General features: G+C 37.9%; 1 long non-coding RNA gene across 2 annotated transcripts; it reads left to right on the top strand.

Moving 5' to 3' along the window:
* Window positions 1–22162: 22162 nt before the first annotated feature.
* Window positions 22163–24476, top strand: LOC110894601. Of its 2 annotated transcripts, none has more exons than XR_004874758.1 (4): window positions 22163–22677; window positions 22861–23037; window positions 23110–23832; window positions 23991–24476. It is a non-coding gene; the product is annotated as an uncharacterized LOC110894601 (long non-coding RNA). The 2 variants fall into 2 exon arrangements; XR_002566551.2 differs by having other exon boundaries at window positions 23110–23838.
* The last annotated feature ends 1417 nt before the right edge of the window (window positions 24477–25893 follow it).

Below are 25893 nucleotides of genomic sequence, written 5' to 3'. Positions count from 1 at the left end.
AAAACCCTTAGGGTCTGTTTGGTATGGGGTAATGGAATGTATGAAGGAATGGAATGAACGAGGTAATGGAATGGACGAGGGAATGCAATGGATCATTACCATTCCATGTCTTGTTTGGTTACCATGTGTGAATGGAATGAATTATTATTGTGTATTGTTCGGTAGGCAAGAAAAACGGAGTAATAAAATCAGCGGTGAGTGGTGGTGGTGGTCGGTGGTAGTGATTGTGGGTAGTTATAGGTGGCGGTGGTAGGTGTCGGTGGCGGCGATGGGTGGTGGTGGTGGCGGCGAGTGGCGATGCGGTGGTGACGACGAGTTGTGGTGGCGGCAAGGTGGCCGTTGGTGGTGGGTGGCAGCAGAGGTGGCGGTTACTGGCGGCGGCTGCGGTTGGTGGTGGCGGTGGTGGTGGTGGCGTCAACGATGGTGGTGGGCGGCGGCGCCGAGTGGCGTTGGCGGTTGGTCGCAGTTGTGGGTGATAACGGTGGCGAGTGTGTGATAACTGTCAAATTCGCATGCATCCGTACGTTTAATTAATATTGATTTATGCTTAATGACTGTGCTTAATTACAACTGTGGATTTAACTGCTTTCTGATTTCTGTTACATACATATGCATCACATTTTATACTGTCACTCCATTTATTTGACACAAACATTAGTGACAACCTTGATGCACAAAGCACAGTTAGCACACTGAGCGAATAACCCAGAAAACATGCTGACAATGCCAGCACCTAGACAGACAATGTTTTGAGGCCAGTATGAGCCAGAGACAGGATATTACACTAGTAGGGAGTGTGGGGAAGTGAGGACCATAAAACTGCGTCGCTAGGTGATAGTTATAATACCGGGACGTGCCTAAAACACACTTTAAATGCAGAATTCTGCACTTAATAACAAAAAATCAGCATTTAATTATGCTAGTAATGTGCAAAAACTTGACAAAAGGGTTCTTGATACTTTCCAAAGTGTTGGGAATTAAAAGTATCACTAAAACCTATATAAAAGACACATTACGGACTAATTAAGCACTTTAAAGGAACGGTATCGAACCGAACAACCGGACACTACCCGAAACACCAAAATAATGCTAGAAGCATTGTTTTTATTTTTCTGAACTAGTTATGGACCCCGAACACCATAACACACTACATAACATCTAGTAACTAATTAACCTAACTATATACTTGAAATCTAACTATGTAAACTAACTAATACTTACAAACTAACCAAGACCCCCTTACCTATACAATCCGCCCACATGGCCTATTTTGGAGATCTTCTTAAATTGTTTATTTGATCTTGTCTTGTACTCTAGGGAACATCTTATCCATTGGACCATATGTTGTTGGAAGATAATATAAGAAACCACAAGTGCCATCATCTTCCTTTCATTCACATTTCACAAACTCACCATACTCTCCTCTCCTTCCCCTACCTTCGGCCGACTTCACACACACACACACACCATCCATTTTTGTTTCAAGTTCAAGCATTCCAAGGGCCTTACAAGTTGTAACAAGGTGATTAACGAAGCTCGGTGTGCTAGGAAGCTCAAAGACCTCTCTCGTTTTCTTTTATCCACCACTTTTATACTCTTGAACTCCCCTACCCTTGTGCTAGTGGTAAGTCTCTTAGATCTTCATTCTCTTCATGTTTTTTATGGTTAATAGTTAAAATAATGATGAAATCTCAAGAAACACTAAAAACATAAACAAAGTCTTGGACATAAACTAACTAGTGATGAAGTAGTGTTAAGTTGATGAAGAAATCATGTTCTTGTGTTGTTATGATTATTGTTGTTGTTTGCTAGTAAAAATGGTATGGATCATCACATGGACTTGCTAGATCATGCTTAAAAACATCAACTAGCAAGATGTGAAAGTTAGAAATGTTGTGGATGATGGAATCATCCACACATAAACTATGAACTTGAATAAATACATGTTTTCTTGAAAAATAAAGATTAAAATGAGTTATAATCTTGTCGATCTAAAGATCCATGAGTGGTTTTTTCGAAAGAACCAAGTGAGAAGTATGAGTTTTGTTAAAACTTGGATATTACACAAACTTCACATATTTTTAGTGGATAAACAAGTGTAGAAACACTTGTGTAATAAGAAAACTTCACAAAGAAATATTTTTAGAAATCATGACTAGAAGTTGTAAATATTCAAACTCTATAAAAATAAATATTTTAAGGAACCAGTCACATTTTAGAAGATAACAAGACTTACTAAGTATGCTAGTAAGTTACTACATGTTTTTATAAATTTTTCAAGTTCATAAGTTTATGGTTTATGCTTGTTTTTGACAAGATTGGTAATTTGAGATTGTATATTGTTGGTTGATAATTGATTGATTGGTTTTACAAAAGAAAATGATATGCTAGTAAACATGGACGCCTCCATTTACAAAGGAAACTCTGGCGAAATTTTTCTAAAATTTCAACACTTAGAAAATATTTTTCTAACAAGTGTTACAAATATATTTTAACTTGGTTTTCAAAACAAACTTCGCCATGATTTTATTTACAAAAATACCAAGTGCCGGAGGTTGATTTTCGTAAATAAAATTTGATAAATATATATTTAGGAATATATATTTTATACTAAAACGCTTGTGGGATTGTTTGTTTATATTGTGAACTAGTTATATTATTTTTAGGATAAAATAATATAACTTACAAATTACCATGGAAGTTACAACTCCAAAATAATACCAAAAAAATCACAAGGAGTAAATATTTAAGTTACACACATAATATTGTGAAACCGAACACAAAAACGTGACTTATGAAATATTTCGGGATATACTATTACACTATATTTTTAGTAAATCTTATTTTGGAAATGAAAGATGTGAAAATATGATTTCGTAAATATTACCAAGTAAATCATATTTTTTTGACAACGAGCATATATATTATTTTTGGGAGTTAAAAATATATTTTCCTAGTATATTTAGAAGATATATAATTTTTGAGGAAAATATATATTTTATGGGACAATACATGATTGAAAAAAATAAGTTTATATATATTTAAGTGAGACTTGAAATATATGGTTTTGGAAATATATATTGGGAATATATTTACACATTTTTATTTGGAACAATACACCGAAATACGACGCCATTACTTGGCAAGATATACAAATATAAACACGAAAATACATGTATAAGATACCCCCACCCTTGTGAAGGAAATACGAAGTCAAAATACTTGAGAAGTAGGAATACGAAATATTGATTAACGATTATTCCAAACATTAACTATAATTTAAAGTTAAGATAATTATTTTAACTAATAATTAAAACTTGGAATAATGTTGAGAACACAAGAAACGTAACTCAAAAACTTTCATACTAAGCAAATGCACGGCCCGTTCGTCTAATAGACGTTAGTACACTGTAGGTAGTCGTGTTGGCTGAGGAGACTTGGGTTACACATACTGAAGACGCAATACTGTGAGTTCATGTCCCCCTTTTCTTTTAACTGTTTTCAGTTTGATACTTCGGGGGTGAAATACATGTTACGACTATTACAGACATTTTATACATGGTATGATTAGCTTAAGGAGGGTTTTACTACTAGATCATGTGAATGAGTAGGGCGATTAAGGCCATCAATCCTCGTTATAGGACCGAGGGACATGAGTGATCGATCTATTTGGGTGTAGCGAGCCCCACCCATGAGTCCGCAGGATGGACCATGTGGTGACTATGTCTTCCAGCCGAAGCCCGGTAACAAATCTGCTAGGTTTGAGTCTTCCTGCATCACTTCACACATATCAATGGGCTTGCAAACCATTGGTGCTCTCTTTTTCCTTATTGCTACATACCAGGGACTTACATACATACTTACAACTTTTTCAAAGGTTTATACATACACACAAACAAACACATGAACTCGCTCAACTTTTGTTGATGTTTTTCAAACTACATGTATTTCAGGAAATTTTAATGGATCTGGCGGGCGTTGGAAGTTTTTATGCTGCGTTAAGAATAAAGATGTCATCCATGGTCTTTGAGTTTGGACGATGTGTCTTATTCCTGGACGAGACATGTCTTTCAAACCTTAGTATTATTCAATATCTTTTGACGAGTCCTTAATGAACTCAAAAACAATTTGTACGATTTGTAAAACTTGAATTCAGTGTCTACGTTTTAAAACAATGTTGTTATGTTTTGAACTTATTTAATGGATGACAAACCTATGGTTTTATCATATAGTTGATGTTATGATTGAATGTAATGATATTAAGAAAGTCACACCATAATCACGCTTCTGCAAAAGTCAGGGTGTGACAGCTTGGTATCAGAGCTTCGATCGTAGTGAACTAGGATTCTTTCTCGAGTCTAGACTACGATCATTAGGGCTCTCACGAAAATGTTTTCACGACTTGTTTTTCATTGCATACATAAAACGTCCAGATCCAGGGAACAAACATTTTTACAAACAAAAGGCACAAATACACATTTCAAAATTCGTATTTATAATTCAGTCTTAGAGACTGAGGGAGGTTCAGTCTTAGAGGCTGAGGGAGGATTAGCCTTAGAGGCTGGGGATAATCAGTCTTAGAGACTGGGAGTTGGTCTTAGAGACCAGGGAATTAGTCTTAGAGATTGGGAGTTGGTCTTAGAGACCAGGGAATTAGTCTTAGAGACTGGGAAGGTTTGGTCTTAGAGGCCAGGGAGTTAGTCTTAGAGACTAGGGAGTTCAGTCGTAGAGACTGGGGAGGTTTTGTCTGAGAGACGGGATGTGTTAGTCTTAGAGACTTGGGAGGTTTGGTCTGAGAGACGGGATGTGTTAGTTTGAGAGACTGGGTGGTTTAGTCTGAGAGACTGGGAGATTTGTCTGAGAGACTAGGAAAGATAATGTGAATACATGACTATGTGATAAATTACTCTTATTTGCATACGCTGATTTCTAATGATTATTATGGATATACATGCTATGACTACTATGTACCGGCACACACGTCACCTTCCTCAGGGAATGAATTGTCAGATAATGATGACCCTACGACCACCGCCACAGATGATGAGACTATACCTGCACTGGAGATATCTACGACAAACACTGAGAGTGACCCTGACATGCTGACCAAGGACGAGGATGATTTCCAACCGTCCGCGCTGGCAGACTTTGGTGATGAATTATCCTTGCTGATGGTTTCCTTGACGAGAGTCTTCATGTCATTCTTGATTCAGTCCACGACCGCCTTACCATTTGGACACTTCGGTGGAGAGCACCTCTTGACTCCAAACCTCGACAATGCACCTCCTGTGGACATTCCTTCCGAAGGTTGGCTACTCAACGAATAATTGATGATGACATTGGCATATTATTGATGGCCCTTCTGATAACACCTATGATGATGGAAAGTTTGACGAGCACGTTGTTACTAAGTTCACTTTTTGAGACCCCTGTTAACAAGCTATCCTCTGATTCTAGCATACATTCGATTTCAGACTCCTTTGAGCCTGTGACATCCGCAGCCTTACAGACAGCCAGATTACAGCTTTCTACTACTGATGCAGACGACGACGCCACTCGAGGCACCACACCGTCACACGACCCAGAACCTACTTCTGAGACAGCCCTGTTTCTTTTGGGGTCAGCCTGATGTTGTACCTGCTGAACCTGTACCCTTACTTGATCATGGCCCTGTTTCTTTTGACTTACCAGACAATGCATCCCTTATACCCGACCGAGTACCTGCACCTGTTGATCTTCCTATTAGCTGAGACGTTTGTACCTGCACCTTTGCCCGCTGATGTTGCTCTTGTGAAGACCGACGTCCATTGCGCCAACGTGCCTATCGCTTTCTTTCAAGACATACCCACACCCCGGGAAGGTACTCCAGGTCAGCACCCGCGTAACGGCCCCTTTTGCTACAGCAGCATTTTCTACGACCTCACAGGCCGCACCGTCTGATGCATTCATCTCTACATCGCTGGACGAACCGTTTTGATGGTTCCTATAACACACTATACTGATTTTAGACCCTTACCATCCCTCACTTTATGGAGGCCACACACGGGATGAGTACACCTGTCACATAAGCTGCAGTTTGAGGATATAAGTCGCAGAATGTTGGAGCTTGAGCTGACACCACATCCTCCACCCTGTCTGTTGCCAGTATACTTTCATCAAGATTCCTTTTGCGCTCCCACTTGCTGCTATTACACCTTTCCCAGGTTTTGATGCTCGTCTCTTTACTGCCGAGCAGCAGATCAGTTACCTACTTCGACGATGTACGAGCTCGAGGAGGAATTCAAGCAGGTTAACAGTTTACTTTTCTTTCCTTCTCCACCTCAGTCACCAGTATAGTTGGTTTCTAGATTATACGGAATGCATTACATATGGGTAGGATATTAATGATAAGCCGAGATTGTAGAGACTTCTGAAGACCACATCTGACTACATAAATTTTTATACACTAAAATATTTAATGGACGAGGGTAGGGTGACCCTGTGTCCCTTTGATGTGATACGTTTTGAAAGGCAATACTATTGTGGTCAAGGAATAATAAGAACCCAATCATCATTAAACACGCGACAATACATTGTGACCAATGACCAACGAAAGCTTGGTCGCCATGTCTTCGTTAAACACAATGTTGATCTATATGTGTGTGCTATGAATATAATGCTACGTGCTTACTTGCTATGCTCTCGTTAAACATAATTACCAAATTACTTGGTTATACTATGATTATACTATTGCTTGATTGGTTGGTATGATAACCTACTATGTGTATGTGCATATGATCTCTAAACAACTATATGCACTCCCCGAACGAATAAGACCTGACCTAACCAATCTTCTTCTCAGAAGATGTCGATACCAGGGAACCTCAATACCAACAACCCTCTGCCGAAAACAGCAGAGTCAGAACTGCAAGGGCGCATCTCGCAAGCCATCGCACAACTCGAGGCCCTTCGTTCCAAACACGGCGGAGATACCTCAGGAAATAACCCACCCAGCGGCTGCACTTACAAGCAGTTCTTGAACAACAAACCTCTAGAATTTGACGGCACTGGGGGGTGCCTTAGCTTTTGTGCGTTGGGTGGAGAAGACGAATTCTGTCTTACGTTGAGCAAATGTGCCCTAGAACATCAGGTCACGTACGTAGCTGGACTATTTGTAGATGGGGCTCTGTCTTGGTGGAACCTTCAGGTTTAAACAATGGGCGAGACTACTGCATATGCTTTGACGTGGGACGAACTGAAGGAACTAATACACAAGAGATATTGCTCTAGGGCGGAAGTCCAGAAGTTGGAAACTGAATTGTGGAACCTGAAATGGAAGGTCCAAAGATAGTTGAATATGTGCAGAGACTTGGCGAATTATCACAAGTTGCATCACGTTTGGTGGAACCAGAATCTAGGAAGATCGAACGTTTCATCGGGGGACGGGCACCTCAGATTCTAAGCCTGGTAACAACATCTAAGCCTCCAACAATCATCGAAGCAATCGACATGAGTGTGGCGCTCACCGAAGAAGCGATTAGACAAGGAAAATTTTCCACTCCGGAAGAGGAAAATGAGACTCCTGTAGTGTCATCTGGGGATAACAAGAGAAAGCTCGCAAATTTCAAGAAGGTTACTCGGGTGAGTAACGAGAAGAAGGCCAAAATAGGAAAAGACTACATGGGTATCCTACCCAAATGCGACAATTGTCTACGTTATCACGTCGGGCGATGTAAATATGGAAAATGTGATAACTGTGGTAAGAGAGGGCATCCCAAGGAAACTTATAGGCACGGTATTGAACGTGGAAATAAAGACCAAGATGATAGCAAGAATCACAGAGGAAACAACGACAATGACAAAGGCAGGACGAGTGACAAACAAAAGCATGCTCGAAGTTGTCTTAACTGTGGGAGCAAGAAGCATTTCAGAAAATACTGTCCTAAGAAGAATCAGGCACAAGGATAAAAGCTCAGTAGCAGAGCTAGGGGAGCTCGCCAGGGATCCAAGCGTGGATATCGGTACGTCCCATATTACTCAACGTTATGCATCCGTGCTGCTAGATACTGTTGCAAATTTTAGCTTCGCATCTCTAAAGTTAGAGAGTATACTTGGTTTAGTAACAAGTAAGTTAGATAATCCGCACATGAAATTACTAGCTAATGGGAAAGCTAGTGGAAGCCAACGAAGTAACTGGAAACGGCATGATAGAACCCGAAGAGCGTGAGTTTACGCTTGAGCTACTGCCAGTTGAATTGGGGAGCTTCGACAAGGTAATTGGATGGATGGGTTGTCAAGTGATCAAGCGGAGATTGATATCCGCGTCCCGATGCCGAGCGAATAGACAATCTCGACTCGTGAAGCAGAGTACGCCCTTACAAATTACAAACTGCTTGAAGGCACGAAAGTTGTTTGCGAATAGGATGTGTTGTTTTCTTGACTCATGTCGTGGACAAGGGAGTCGAAGAACCAAAACACGAAGATATTCCTATGATAAGGGAATATCCTAAAGTCTTCCTCGAAGATTTGCCAGAAATACCTCCTCAACGACAAGTCGAATTTCGCATCGATTCGATTCCAAGCGCCGCGTCTGTAGTAAATGCACTCTAGAGACTTACACCTTCGGAAATGCAAGAATTGACAGTGTAGTTTCAGTAGTGGATAGAGAAGGAAGATAACAGACCAAAATTTCCGTTTTGGGTAACCCCAGTTCTGCTTGTCAAGAGAAAGGACGATGACTTTCAAATGAACATCAAACTACCAGGAGCCGTACGAGCTAGCCAACAAGAGTCAGCGACTCTTGCTAAGGATTGGCGAACTACTTATTTGACTAACTGCGAGGATCCAACCAGTATTTCCTGACTGATCGATGATCGAGTAGCTGTAAATTCAGGAAGAAAGCATACCGGGGGGAAATTGTGAGACCATAACTTGTTTTAAACGTACACAAGAATGGTGTTTCCTACACTATGCACAGAACGATTCTACACCGAATACGAAACTCTGAGAATCTAGGAAACATGTACTTAGGACCATCGGGAACCAGGTCCAAATTCACAAAGGTCGTTACTTAGAAACCACATCCGTTAACTTAAGCAGACACCATTAACCTGACATATATGCCAGTTCCGTTGACCAAACCGAAAGTACTTAAATTTCTTTTACTTCTAGCGAGTAGACGTTTGCATCTCTACTCCCCTTAATGGTAGTTGCAATCATGTTAATTTTCTTCGCAAAGAGCAAACACATATTTGCTTCGATATCTGGTCATTTCTTCATTTTAGCAGATACTCATTATTCCTTTTCTTGGAAACTTATTTGTCACGCATGCACCATTTGCTACACGTGCGACTTCACTTCGTTTCAAACGCTTCATTTAAGTTCAAATATTAGGACGCTAAATCTAATTACCGATTTGTGAATTCGAATGACCTACATTATTGTGACTGTTGGCTCTTTTGCTATCAAGCCAACACACCCTCTTGAAACTTCCTTCATTTCAAGTTACATTCATGGTTTATCTTTGCAACCATGCCGGGATTCTTTTATTGATACATACGTTTATTGTCGGGTTACGCTAAAACCAAATTCAATTGCTTGAACTTATCCATTTCGTATATTCAGTTTAAGACGTCATATGATGTATTGAGGGCATCATATTCAAATATTTTGCAAAGATTCTTTCGTTTCGAGTCGTGGTAGACTTGGTTGATCTACGACTCCACTAAATCGTATGATTGATTTCGATACCTCGCGGTGATACTTACACAAAAATTGAAGCTTGCGCTTATTTGGTCACTCACTTCATACACGGATTTAATTGATTATTTGATAATTTGCCGTAAATCCGTCTTGTTTATCATGATGAAATCGGTCTCAACACAGTTGTGTGTTGAGGCAAAGGTACATAGATTCATTTCATATCACGGTGTACCTCCTAACGATTCTTTTACGATCGATCGAATGCCTTGCGGTACTTATTGCTTTCTCACTTTCGACCGAAAACAGTGGCTCTTTGATGTTCCATATTCAACTGAAAACTCTATGACATTGTGTAAATCAAATCTTCTGGCTTGTTTCGGTACGTGTTCATTTGATTTTCAACTCGGTGAACATGTTCAGTCACCACTATACTTGAGTTATGTCACTGCAACACCTTGTGGTGTCATTTCAAACTTGTAACTTGTGCTAATCAGGGTCAACCGTTTCACACAAAATTGCACGTACTTTCGTTTTGACTTGCCATTTAAACATTTCTGATGCAACTACGGATCAGGACAATGATACACCAGATTCGCTTGTAATTCATTCGGTGTACTTTCGAAATTTAAGAATGTCAACACACTAAACCTTACCATCCATTTACTCGATAGTTAGCAGACCATTTTACTATTACATTCGAGTTATTGATTTTGAATTCATGTAGCAGATGCTATGGTTTGTGAAAACTCGTTGCATATTGCGATTGATCGTTTGAGAATCTTATTAGTCAAGACTCCTCTTTTGTGGAACCCCTGCTAGCTGAATTATACTAGACCATACGTCAAATACGTCTTGCACCTTTGACATCAAATGTTAAAAGCACACACCTTTTAACCAAAGGATTCGAGTTGTTATATATTCTTGGACTCACCTGATGTGAGTAAGATTTGATTCGGTTTAATGATTATTTACCTCGGTATTATTCTTATACACACACGTGTGATGTCACCATAAGGAGTTAAGGTAGTACAAATTTCGAGGACGAAATTTTCTTAACAGGGGGAGAATGTGACAACTGTCAAATTCGCATGCATCCGTACACTTAATTAATATTGATTTATGTTTAATGACTGTGCTTAATTACAACTGTGGATTTAACTGCTTTCTGATTTCTGTTACATACATACATATGCATCACATTTTATACTGTCACTCCATTTATTTCACACAAACATTAGTGACAACCTTGATGCACAAAGCACAGTTAGCACACTGAGCGAATAACCCAGAAAACATGCTGACAATGTCAGCACCTAGACAGACAATGTTTTGAGGCCAGTATGAGCCAGATACAGGATATTACACTAGTGGGGAGTGTGGGGAAGTGAGGACCATAAAACTGCGTCGCTAGTTGATAGTTATAATACCGGGAAGTGCCTAAAACACACTTTAAATGCAGAATTCTGCACTTAATAACAAAAATTCAGCATTTAATTATGCTAGTAATGTGCAAAAACTTGACAAAAGGGTCCTAGATACTTTCCAAAGTGTTGGGAATTAAAAGTGTCACTAAAAGCTATATAAAAGACACATTGCGGACTAATTAAGCACTTCAACGGAACTGTATCGAACCGAACAACCGGACACTACCCAAAACACCAAAATAATGCTAGAAGCATTGTTTTTATTTTTCTGAACTAGTTATGGACCTCGAACACCATAACACACTACATAACATCTAGTAACTAATTAACCTAACTATATACTTGAAATCTAACTATGTAAACTAACTAATACTTACAAACTAACCAAGAACCCCCTACCTATACAATCGGCCCACATGGCCTATTTTGGAGATCTTCTTAAATTGTTTATTTGATCTTGTCTTGTACTCTAGGGAACATCTTATCCATTGGACCATATGTTGTTGGAAGATAATATAAGAAACCACAAGTGCCATCATCTTCCTTTCATTAACATTTCACAAACTCACCATACTCTCCTCTCCTTCCCCTACCTTCGGCCGACTTCACACACACACACACACCATCCATTTTTGTTTCAAGTTCAAGCATTCCGAGGGCCTCGCAAGTTGTAACAAGGTGATTAACGAAACTCGGTGTGCTCGGAAGCCCAAAGACCTCTCTCGTTTTCTTTTATCCACCACTTTTATACTCTTGAACTCCCCTACCTTTGTGCTAGTGGTAAGTCTCTTAGATCTTCATTCTCTTCATGTTTTTGATGGTTAATAGTTAAAATAATGATGAAATCTCAAGAAACACTAAAAACATAAACATAGTCTTGGACATAAACTAACTAGTGATGAAGTAGTGTTAAGTTGATGAAGAAATCATGTTCTTGTGTTGTTATGATTATTGTTGTTGTTTGCTAGTAAAAATGGTATGGATCATCACATGGACTTGCTAGATCATGCTTAAAAACATGAACTAGCAAGATGTGAAAGTTAGAAATGTTGTGGATGATGGAATCATCCACACATAAACTATGAACTTGAATAAATACATGTTTTCTTGAAAAATAAAGAGCAAAATGAGTTATAATCTTGTCGATCTAAAGATCCATGAGTGGTTTTTCGAAAGAACCAAGTGAGAAGTATGAGTTTTGTTAAAACTTGGATCTTACACAAACTTAACATATTTTTAGTGGATAAACAAGTGTAGAAACACTTGTGTAATAAGAAAACTTCACAAAGAAATATTTTTAGAAATCATGACTAGAAGTTGTAAATATTCAAACTCTTCAAAAATAAAGATTTTAAGGAACCAATCACATTTTGGAAGATAACAAGACTTACTAAGTATGCTAGTAAGTTACTACATGTTTTTATAAATTTTTCAAAGTTCATAAGTTTATGGTTTATGCTTGTTTTTGACAAGATTGGTAATTTGAGATTGTATATTCTTGGTTGATAATTGATTGAATGATTTTACAAAAGAAAATGAAATGCTAGTACGCATGGACGCCTCCATTTACAAAGGAAACTCTAGCGAAATTTTTCTAAAATTTCAACACTTAGAAAATATTTTTCTAACAAGTGTTACAAATATATTTTTAACTTGGTTTTCAAAATAAACTTCGCCATGATTTTATTTACAAAAATACCAAGTGCCGGAGGTTGATTTTCGTAAATAAAATTTGATAAATATATATTTAGGAATATATATTTTATACTAAAACGCTTGTGGGATTGTTTGTTTATATTGTGAACTAGTTATATTATTTTTAGGATAAAATAATATAACTTACAAATTACCATGGAAATTACAACTCCAGAATAATACCAAGAAAATCACAGGGAATAAATATTTAAGTTACACACATAATATTGTGAAACCGAACACAAAAACGTGACTTATGAAATATTTTGGGATATACTATTACACTATATTTTTGGTAAATCTTATTTTGGAAATGAAAGAAGTGAAAATATGATTTCGTAAATATTACCAAGTAAACCATATTTTTTTGACAACGAGAATATATATTATTTTTGGGAGTTAAAAATATATTTTCCTAGTATATTTAGAAGATATATAATTTTTGAGAAAAATATATATTTTCTGGGACAATACATGATTGAACAAAATGAGTTTATATATATTTAAGTGAGACTTGAAATATATGGTTTTGGAAATATATATTGGGAATGTATTAACATATTTTTATTTGGAACAATACACCGAAATACGACGCCATTACTTGGCAAGATATACAAATATAAACACGAATATACATGTATAAGATACCCCCACCATTGGGAAGGAAATACGAAGTTAAAATACTTGAGAAGTAGGAATACGAAATATTGATTAACGATTATTCCAAACATTAACTATAATTTAAAGTTAAAATAATTGTTTTAACTAATAATTATAACTTGGAATAATGTTGAGAACACAAGAAACGTAACTCAAAAACCTTCATACTAAGCAAAGGCACGGCCCGTTCGTCTAATAGACGTTAGTACACTGTAGGTAGTCGTGTTGGCTGAGGAGACTTGGGTTACACATACTGAAGACGCAATACTGTGAGTTCATGTCCCCCTTTTCTATTAATTGTTTTCAGTTTTATACTTCGGGGGTGAAATACATGTTACGACTATTACAGACCAGTGCCGGCTTAAGCATAAGCCAAGTAAAGCTAGGGCTTTAGGCCCCATAATTTTAAGGGCCTCCAGTTTTACGCACCGACTATTATCTGTTTGTATAAGTAAATACGGGTGAAGAGCAAATATGGGTGACGCCAGTTCGACTTGGATAGGAGGCGATGTTTTACCAATTATTCCGCCATTGTGTTTTCGGGCGGGTGGAGGTCGGGTTTCCGCGCATTTGGGGAGAGTTAAGGGGCTGGCGGCGGTCGAGTAGTCGACCTTGGCCACAGCGCCCGGTGTCACGGTGGTTGACACGTCGTTCTTTGCCGTTAAAAAAACTACTTTTGTGTTATATATATATATATATATATATTGTTTCATATATATTATAAACTTTAATACTTCGTTGTGGTTTATACTTTATAGTTATATTATGTGTAAAATAATTCAATTATATTTAAGTTATATTTGATGAAATATATATTTTGGTGTTGAGATACATGCTTATTTCAATTAGATTGTTTTACGTGTATTTTTATTCTCGTATATAAATAAATTTAAATGCTTATGGATAAAAAAAGTATACGAAATAGCATATTTAATTTAAAGTTCACTTGCATTATTTTTGAAATCTTAATAACGGGACAAGGAATAATAAGGATTGACATATTATGTGTTGATATGTTATTTAAACAAGAGGATCGATTAAAAAATTACTCACAAAAGTAACTTATATAAAGGCCTCAAATTTTCATGATCGCTTTAGGCCTCAAGAAACGTTGAGCCGGCCCTGTTACAGACATTTTATACATGGTATGATTAGCTTAAGGAGGGTTTTACTACTAGATCATGTGAATGAGTAGGCGATTAAGGCCATCAATCCTCGTTATAGGACCGAGGGACATGAGTGATAGATCTATTTGGGTGTAGCGAGCCCCACCCCTGAGTCCGCAGGATGGACCATGTGGTGACTATGTCTTCCAGCCGAAGCCCGGTAACAAATCTGCTAGGTTTGAGTCTTCCTGCATCACTTCACACATATCAATGGTCTTGCAAACCATTGGTGATCTCTTTTTCCTTATTGCTACATACCAGGGACTTACATACATACTTACAACATTTTCAAAGGTTTATACATACACACAAACAAACACATGAACTCGCTCAACTTTTGTTGATGTTTTTCAAACTACATGTATTTCAGGAAATTTTAATGGATCTGGTGGGCGTTGGAAGTTTTTATGCTGCGTTAAGAATAAAGATGTCATCCATGGTCTTTGAGTTTGGACGGTGTGTCCTATTCCTGGACGAGACATGTCTTTCAAACCTTGGTATTATTCAATATCTTTTGACGAGTCCTTAATGAACTCAAAAACAATTTGTACGATTTGTAAAACTTGAATTCAGTGTCTACGTTTTAAAACAATGTTGTTATGTTTTGAACTTATTCAATGGATGACAAACCTATGGTTTTATCATATAGTTGATGTTATGATTGAATGCAATGATATTAAGAAAGTCACACCATAATCACGCTTCCACAAAAGTCAGGGTGTGACAGAGTGGGTGGCGGTGGTGGTGGCTGTTGGGGTGAGGTGGTGGCGGGTGGCACCGGTGGTGGGTGGTGGTGGTGGTGGTGGGTTGTGGCGAAGGTGGTGGGTTGTGGTGTTGTTGATGAATAGTGGAAGAGGGGATGGAATGGAAAAAAAAACATGGGGGTTGGAAGGAATGATTTTGAAGGAATAGAATGTCTTTTGGAATGGGTGATTCCATTTCATTGACCAAACAAACACCCTTTTCTTCATTACCTCGTAATCATCCATTCCATTCCACCTCTTATTCCTGCATACCAAACACTACCTTAGGTAGTGTTCGTTTCACAGAATGGAATGGAATGGAATCTTGATGGAATTGGAATGTTGATTTCACTTATTATTTTGTTGGTTTCAACAAGAAAATGAATTGGAATTGAACAACAACATAAGGAAGGAGATCTACATTCCAATTCCATCCAAATTTCATTCCATTTTTCAAAACAAACACACCTAAATTACAAATCATATTTCAATTTCTGTGCGAATTCTCATTCCAATTCCATTACAATCCATGAAAGGAATACTACGCCATCAAATCTTTGTTGGTAACCTCATATCTAGAAGCAGGTAAATGTCTTCCATTCTAAATGTCACAACTAAATGAAACTTTTGAAATACTTTAAATTTAGTAAACAATTTCCTTTTCATTGATCAATCAAATTTAAGAAAAAAAAATATGGATAAAGTGAAAAAATATATATACTTTCCCTGATCTTTTGCAATGTTTCAAACAATGAAATAAGGATAGCAGGTAGACGTGCAACAAACTGCGCCGTCATCTATTTCTGAATAGAAAACCCTAATCTACTAAAAACAAAGTCCAGCCTATCCATTTCTGAATAGAAAACCCTAATCTACTAAAAACAAAGCCCAGCCCCTGAGGGGTCGAAAAGTTGCTATGGACCACACACTGAACTCTAGACAAGAACCGAACTGCTTCCGGCGCCAAGGAGCCGAACGTGTCAAACGCCAGGGGGACAAAGGCATGCTGATTATCCTCACAAGCTTTCACGTGCTTTTCCACCTTCTTTGACTCTGCTTTCAGTACCGCTTGCCCCGCCACAAACCCATTTTTCTGGAACCCGGCTAGTGGGGATACACCTGTGAGATCGACACAAGTATGTTTCCCGCCCTCCCAACCAAAAACTAGCACGTCAGCTGGGCGTAGGGTGGATCTCCCCTCTAAACAATAAATTTTTTTTTATCGGTATTAAAAAAAAACAATGACTTTTGACATGCCTTTTTCAATTTCTGCACACGACAAAAAAACAAGTTTACTTTATATCACCAAACAATAAATCATTTATCAAACATAATAGAAAATTATAGATGAACAAATACACAATGCCGGTGTAATGGAGTAGTCGTTTGACGGAAAGAGAGATCCCAACGATAACTGCATAGACGGGGATGACAACCCACGATACAGGTTATCACACAATTTGTAAAATGTTAGCACCCACGATAGGGATTCCACAACATATTTTATTTACATTCAAAGCGACTACAACCATTTTGTGAAGAAGCAGTTTACTATCATCCTTAGACAGTGTGTAGTGGGGCGGTATGCAGCTCCATAGCGCCGGAAAGCGCCGCTGCACACCGCCACGAAGGGCGCTATGGCCCAAAAAATTTGAGAGGCGCGATTATTATAGCGGCGGTATTGGGGTTGGTTTTCAAACTTTAACCAATCAAATTTAAGCAAGGTTTTTTATAATTAATTAATAAAATTGAAAATTAATAATTAGGTAATGATGGGTAGGGGCTTTATGACTACGGGCTCTAGTGATATAACGCCCCATAAAACCCCCGTGTGACGTGGCACGACACGTGTTGCATAACGCCCCACAAGGGGCTTTATGACTACGGATGGCCTTAGATAAATTTGCAATTATGTCTAAATAGCATTTACTTGATGTTGCTTTTCTTTTTAAACACCTAGATTAATATGTAATGAACTATAATTATAAAAAGAGCACATTTCTTAAATAAAAAAGTTTGAAGTACATGGCGCATACAATTTTTGTAAACATGATTCCAGCAAAAGCAAATAACAAAGCCATTACCCTCACAATTATCAATGAAATTCAAAGAAAGCCCAAAATATACATACCTAGTATGAGGCGGTGGAAAGTGGGAGGACACCATCGATTATGTGATCGTCGATTGGTTGGCCGGAGGTTCTGATTCCTTCAAGATCGGACAACTTGCTACCGTTTTATGAAACGTCGGCAACAGGAAAACTGAAACTCCGGCAACGAGATTGAAAGTCCGATGATTGGGTGATTGTTGTTCCTTCAAGAACTAAAAACAGTAACAACAAAACAACTTATTCAAATGCCCATTTGTATAAAACAAAAACTTCACTTCAAAATCATAACATATTAGGATAGACGGGGCGGTCCCGTTATGGGACAATTTAACGCGTGATGGCCGGAGAGCACACCGCCGCCACACAATTCATAACGCGTGGAATTTTAAACGCGTTAAACCCAGCACGCGTGAAACTTTTGAGTTTTATAGGGTATGACTTGTACATTGTGCATTAATACTTGTATATTGGAATACCCATCACTAGTGATTCCACCCCTAGTCCATTTCTATCACTAGTGATGGAAATATGGTTGATGACATGGCATTTCCTGATTGGATAGTGGAAGTGATGGAATCCATCACTAGTGATTCCACCCCTAGTCCCCTTAGTCCTAACAACAATAATAGTAGTAGTACCTTAAACGCCACATGATTCCACGCAAGACCTCTTTACCCGCATGCGTGAGAAAAAAAACGTGTTGCAACCACATATTCCACCACCTTTGATCTAATCTGACGGCTAAAAATAAGGAAATCACAATTCCTTTCATTGCTCTTTACCCTTCGTCGTCCAATCTCTGGGTAAAAGTGAATTATCAATCAACATACTTCAATCTATTGTTTCCTTCCTTTAATCATCACAATTTGAAAAGAAAAGCAACACCATTGTTTTTTATTACTGCTATCAAGTAACATAAACGTGAGGGAAAAAAGATGGAAAAAACCAAACAGGAGAAACTCGAACCCAGCCTCCCCGGATTGTTAAACGGCGCCTCAACCACTGGATGAACACAAATCTTTTTTAACATTTATGTATTAATTAACTTATAAACACTAATTAGGGACGGACACAAGGTTGTAAAATTAATAGATAGTATAATGCTATATACATAAGGGGATATGTAATGAGTTATTTTCAATACACAAAAGCTTTCAATATCAATATTATACTCGATTTCTCTGCTTTAGCACCAAAAGGAATAATCAGGTAAGACTAAAAAGGCAGTGGCGGACCCAGAGATTATTTGCTAGGGGTGCGGATGAGTGGTTCAAGCATATTTTCAGGGGGTGCGGTCAAGTTTTTTGCCTAAAAAATACACTAAATTTGTTTTTTCAAGGGGTGCGCCCGCCCACCCTAGGCTTAATGTAGGTCCGCCCATGTAAAAAGGTCATTCCGGGAGTGGTAGAGACTATGTCTTTTGAGGAAAAAAACTAAGGTTAAAATCCTAGTATTAAATAAATTATTATTATTATTATTAATTTTGTGTAATTTAGAAATAGGGTTCTTGTAACATTTGTTGTTCAAAAAAAGTAAGACTAAAAATACCCTAAAATGTAATCTTTTGGAGAGAAGGGTTCGAGAGCATGGAGAGAGGTTCTACCGCATCATCTGTTTGTGTAACTTTAGTTATCACATTTTCTCTTTTATTTCAATAATCACCTTCAAACTTTTATCCTTAGTCTTTTAGGTTATTGAATTTTAATAATATCAACTTTCATATATTGGTTGAGATTAATCCTAGCTAAGTAAATGTTTAAAGTCAATTCTAACTTTGAACGTATTTTTTTCCAACAATACCACACTAACTGAATGTTAACCCAGTTAGTTTTTTATGACGTGGCATGCCACGCAAGCAAAAAAATAAAGTTTACCACATAAGCATTAAAGCCATAAAAAATTAAAGATTTTTGCCACAAAGGAATGCCAAGCCATAAAAAAATAAAGACTTTGCCACAAAAGCATGTCACGACATCAAAAATTAAAGTTTTTGTCATGTTATAAAAAAGCTAACCGAGTTAACATCCAATTAGTATAAAATCGTTAGAGGAAACTACGGTCAAAATTAGGATTGTCTTTAAATATTTCTTTGGTTTGGATTAATCCCGACCAATAGATAAAAGTTGAAATTATTAAAATTCATTTTTTTCCCTGTATTAGTTTAACCTGCAAAGTAAGAAAATAGTTATAATAATCATATAAAGTTCTACTTAGTTAGCTATATTGAACAATTTTATTTTATACAAATTAAGGATTAATCAGGTTTATAATCATCGTGACAAGTGTAGTTTATCTTCTATTTATCATTGTTATTTTGTTTTCTATTTGTACTTTCATCGTGTACCAAGAATCAACCTATAATAATAGAACTTTTTGCATTATGATCCATTGTAAGTCAATTAAGTTTTTATGTACTTACAATTTCCCAATGAATTATAATCTTGATGAAGTGATAGAACGGGTATGTCATAAGTCCAACAATTGAAATTACAACATCCATAAAGGGCGTTTTTGGGTGTTTTGAGAAGAGGGGGATGATGTGGAAGAGTGAAGGAGGAAGACAGAGTGTTACGTACAATTTGGTAGTCAAGCATATGATCAATATTTATTGAAGGGGAAGAAGAAGAACACATATAATAAGAGGGTAAACCCAATCAATACATCGATGCCTAATTACTACAACTCTCCCGACTATATAGCCAACTAACTAACCAACAACCCCTACACTATACAACAATTCCATTTTGGTCCCTCTACTTATTTTGACACATATCACAGAGTGCGCACGTTTTGATTGTCAGAGGGGCAAAGCCCATGCATGATGAGCAGGGTTAACGTCAAGCCGGTTTTGAAGCCTTGTATTGTGATATTATAATGCCTTTCGATTGATCATTAATGGATCTAATGGTGTTCATATTTTTTCTAGTTATACTTATTAGGGAAAATGTTGGTAATTAACCAATTTATATATGGGTGATTGTAAGTAGAGTCAATCTTCAAGATTCTGTATGGGTTATCCTAGCGGATCGGTTCAGTTTTTTCGGTTTTGTGGATGATAATAACCAAAACATTTGGTCGTCAGAAATAATAAGACCAAAGGTATTTGATTCTTCCGGTTCGGTTTTTACGACTAGGTTTCTTTTTTATCCTTTTTTTCTCACCTGATAATTAAAATTATTATGTTTGGACCGGATATGCTGTATAGGTTAACGGTTAACCCTAAATTTCTTCAACCGTTTGTTTTCATAAAAACAGACCGGCTATTTAGGTTCATATATACATTGATACTCCTCAAGAACCGACAATCTTCACAACCCCAAATGTAGATAGCTATACCAAAAGCTCAGAAGATTCCTTTAAAGTCAAGTAATTAATTTTCACTTGTATGTTGCACAAATCATACCCAACACATATCAAATGCTAAAACCCCCCACCCAAAGAACGTCATCATGGTGGCTTGTGATACATTTGGTGTGCTCCCACCTGTAAGCAACCTAATATCTCGTGTGCTTATTTTTAAGTGCATTTCGGTTTAAATGAAAGTTGGTTTACGTTTTGATGTAAATTTTGCTCGTTAATGAGTCTGGTTAAATATTCAAAGTTCTCATGCTTATTTTTATGTGTGTTTCTAGTTAGTATACATGCCTTTTGATATAAATTTTGTTCAAAAAGAAGTCGGATCAAATATTCAACAATATAAATTCGAGTTACATTAAGTTTTAACACCGTCGTCGTATCACGCGACTGGGTTAAAATACTAGTTTGTTATGAAATATTAACGTTCCTATTAAATGTTTTATCACTTTGACCAGGATACGAATTTGTTATGAAATATTAACGTTAAGTATTAAATGTTTGATCACTTTAGGTAGTTGGTTGGAGGAACTCAATGCCTCTCTCTCCAAAATGAATGAATGAGTATAATTAGGGTGTAAGGGGCACTCCCCTAAGAGGGGAGTCCCCTCTCTTACGCATAACCAATCCTCGTGTGCCACGTCAACTCCCCTCTTAAACTCTCCTCACACCCCAATTTGATGGCACCACTCCCCTATTAGGTGACTTGACTTTTTATTAAAAAAAAAAAAGGAATAATTTGATTGGTTTGAGAAGAGGCTGGCCCACCATCACCCCCTCCCCTTCATCGGTGAATATGCCCCGAGTCCACACCCCGATCACCCCCTCTCCTTCTTCGGCGGCACCCTCACCGATCGGTGAATCCGGTCCCCGCATGGGGTCACCGAGGGTGCCCCAGACACCCTAAGGGGGTTCGGGGCACCTTCGGGGACCGGTTTTGCCGAAACGGAGGGTGCCGCCATTAAGGCGGGGGGTGAAATCGGGGAAGAATTTGGGGGTGGAGGCACCGAAGAGGGAAGGAGAGAGAAGGTGGGCCAGCCTTTATTTCAACCAATGACATTTTTTTTTTTTTGAATAAAAAAACCAGTCCCCTAAGAGGGGTGCACCCCGTACGTTTTTAGACATGAGGGGAGTTATAGAGGGGAAATGACATGGCAACGTATGATTGGGTTAAAAAAAATTTTCACTCACCTAATTAGGGGTGCCCCTTCACCCTAACTCTGTATACATATGATTCCTCTATGCTCTGCAAATTTTGTTCCTCATTGACCAGGGTTTAGCCTGCCGGTCAATGCTCATAACCTTTATCCGTCAGATAATAAAGATTTGTTTTTTTTTTCTCTTTTTTTTTTCTTTTTTTTTCTAGCAGAATCCTAAGCATTAGACCCCACCTAACTCACTCTCTTCAACCCCAGCACCACCACAAAAATCATCCCTCCCTCTATACCACCACCCACCACAACGCAACTGTCACAATCTGTACAAGCATCACTAAACGGCAACCGCCACCACAACTACTTAGCCGCCGTCACGACCTAAACACCGCCTCCCGTCGGCCATAATTTCACTCTCTCTCTCTCTAAAGTCTAAACCCTAACACTCGTCTTTCTCTCTCTCTTTCCGGTGGTCGGAGCTCACACCGCCAGCCTCATGCTAATTTCAGGCGAAGGACAGGGATATAAATTCCGTCGGTGAGGGGCAGTATTGTACAGAAATACCACCATCGCAGTGTCTGTGAACCTTCCTAGACCGCCTCTGTTCTGAGCCCTCCGTAATACCACTCGAATCCGCCATCCTGTACCACCGCCGGGGACTGAACGCTGCCCGTTGTTCCGATCTGTGAGGTAAACGAACAAACCACCCTTTTTTGTTATTTATTTTGACTAAAGGCTTTCGATTTGGGTTTAGGGTGGGTTGTTTCCGGCGACTTTGGAGTTTGGGTTTGGGTTTTACTGGAGAGAGATTATGAAATAAAGTCGTGTAATTTGTGTGTTGTTTCACTGTCGCCGTCTTTTGTTATGAAACAGAGATGAAAACCGGAACAGTAAAGCTAAGACAGCTGGCTTTTTTTCCGGCAGTTGACGTTGAGCGGCTGTCAAGTGGTGACAATGCTTCTTCATATTTTTTGTTTGATTCAATTCCGACATGACGTTTTTCTAAGCTTTAAATTTGAAGATATCCCGCCGCCCCCCGCTCCCGTCCGGGTATACTCACATCTTTTTTACATTCTCTACCTCTTTTTTATGCTTTTATATAATTCTTTATGTTTGGTTTAGGTCACTTTGCGCGATCCTGGTAGCTTTGGTGGAGCATTCTTCTTTTTGCGTAGAATAACTCTTGTGATATGGTGGTGGTTTGAACAAGGGTGAGATGCTGGGTGAATCAACTCCATGTACCACAGAGGACCAACGTGTGTTTTTTTGGTAAAAAAAGAGAATCCCCGCCCTAAACCAACAAACATCCAGCTAGAAATTGGCGTACGAAAGGTCCACAAACCAATTGAATGCCAAATCGAGTAACCAAAAAAGAAAAACCCCAGGACATACACTCCATGCAAGACACATTGGTCATTATGTATTGAGTCTATTGACGAGGAAGTACATCTGCGTTTATTTCTCTTTCTTCTGTGCTGTGACAGCGACAACACCACCGGAATCCCCGTATTTCCCGGCCATAGTACTATTAACATATTTACGTATAATACTATATTATTGTAAATATGCATTGTTATATTGTATGTAGTTCAGATCCACATTTACTGGTGAGGTAGTTAAGGTTTAGTAGTGAAGTTTGTTGGGATTAATTTGTATATATAGTGGACTCTTCCACAGTTGTACATCATCGAATCATTTGCAATACACAGTAATATTTTCAAGTACTTCTGCACCCCTGTCTATAAAGCCGTTGCTTGTTTCACTTGTTCGGCCTTTCTATGTTGATGGAAATCAACTAGTTATGTGGGATTCCTGAAGAGTTAACAACTTCAATTCATTCTCTTGGTAATCGTAAGTCCAATTTGTGGTTTTTCATTTTTTAACTTCTCTGAATTTGTGTTTTCTGGGCCACCAGCCCTTATCCTTATCGTAATTTTCTTATTCTTTGACCTTTCTTACAGTTTGATTTTGTATTTGTCCTAACTGTTATTTTTTTTGTTCAGGATGCGACTAAGTCAAGACCGTTAGAGTGAAGGACCGAGTAAAACAACTACAAGAGGGTGGTGCCAAGTGTGCCTACCGCTTCCATCCCTTGTCCATTTCCACCGGCATGTGGCTCAAGGAAGACACTACCAAGGTACCATGCTCTTCTTCCACTCCCCTGGTGAGATTATGTGTGTCTAGGACTGTTTCTTGTTGAGGCCAAAAAGGTCCTCACCCCTGACGGCTAGGGGCATATCTTTGGTCCGCCCAACGCACCTTATCTCACATGGACTCTCGACCATCTGGGGTGGTCAAAAGGGATGCAACGACTACTCCTTTGTGGTTTTCACCATGTCGCTACTTAGAACTTGTTTAGGCTCTTTCTGTTAGTTTGAAGTTGTTTTATGTTTGGTATTAGTGTTTGTCTGCTTTGCTTTTGGATCCGATCCTATGTGTATACATTGTTTGGGCGATTAATATATATTAAGATAATTAAATAGTTTAAAGTATTCTTGTAGATCTCTTATTTATGGAACTCAGTTGTGGAGTAATTCTGGTATATTATCGGTATTTACCTTTTATTTTAGGAGAAATTTCATTATGTACAAAACTTGCAGTGGTGAAGTGTAAAAAATTGCAACTAATTTTAACCAGAGGACCGAAGACCGGATAGGATGATAGTTGTTTGTGAAGGACGAAGAAAAAGCTGTTGTGGTCAAGTTATACTCCTCCATAGTTTTAGTTTTGGGTTCTTTAAACCCACGACATTTTAAACTTACTTGTAGTTGACACATACCACATCTTCTTTATGTATAATGATATCTTAATTTATAAGCTGATGGGCTCTGAGAATATTTTTACTTTAACAACAGCTAAGTTGTTCTCAAATTAACTGCTTTTCGGTCAATAGATAAACCTAGCCGGAATCGCCATATTTTTAATTGACATACAATGGACCCGACCCGAGTCAACTCATGGGTCGCATGTAGTGATGGGTGATACAGAAAAGATCAAATTTGTGCTTCTGGGTTAAGCTTAGTATCTTGAAAGACATTTCTACTGATTCATTTTTCTATTAACTTAAACTTTTATACGTAAACGCAATAGACACAACTCCCTCCTTGCATTAGACCGACCGGCCCAACAAACTACAAACAATGCCGATTTTGTGGTTTAAAGTTAGCAATAACATTTATTTATGTTATGTAGCAATAATCCACTTCTTTTCTTGTTAATTTCCATTTCTTATTTCTCAACCAAAAATCACATTTTAATGGCTTTGCATACCACGTAAAGTGGAGCACAACATGAAAACCATGAACATACACACAAAAATTAGCTTATTTTCCCAACCCAAAATCACATGAGTAGTAAACAAACAACAGCTGAAAGTTGCTACACGGTTTAACCTGATAAAGGTGATCCCACTTAGATTCTATGTTACGTAGCGGAAGCTTTTCTGATGAAAAAAAAAGAATTAACCAACATGTTATATTATAACGTATTATGACATTACTGTTGCATACTTGCGAAACCAACAAATAGAGAACTTGGTGTTAATTTAAGTATTATTTTTTATTTTAGAGAACTTGTGTTAATTTAGAAACATATTTAGATTATTTTTGTTCATGTTCTTATGTGGTGGTGATAAATGGTACTACTGTTGGGTCATAGGTGATGTTTTGGATTAATATGTACATATTCAAAAAAAGTCTTGTTTTTATGTATGTTCACAATCAAATATGTACATATTCAAATAAGTCTTGTTGTTGTGTATGTTCACAATCAAAATTGGGTATATCGTGTTTCAATAGTGTATATTTATTTTCAACGCAAGATCATGAGCTTAATATAGTTAAAAATAAAACAAAATAAAACTTTTAATACCTTTATATATATAACTTGGAGACTTCAAACACAACA

Source organism: Helianthus annuus, chromosome 12 (assembly GCF_002127325.2).
Source record: "Helianthus annuus cultivar XRQ/B chromosome 12, HanXRQr2.0-SUNRISE, whole genome shotgun sequence".
Taxonomy (NCBI): Eukaryota; Viridiplantae; Streptophyta; class Magnoliopsida; order Asterales; family Asteraceae; genus Helianthus; species Helianthus annuus.
The sequence above is the reverse complement of the archived record's forward strand: the minus strand, read 5'-3'. Positions and strand labels throughout refer to the sequence as shown.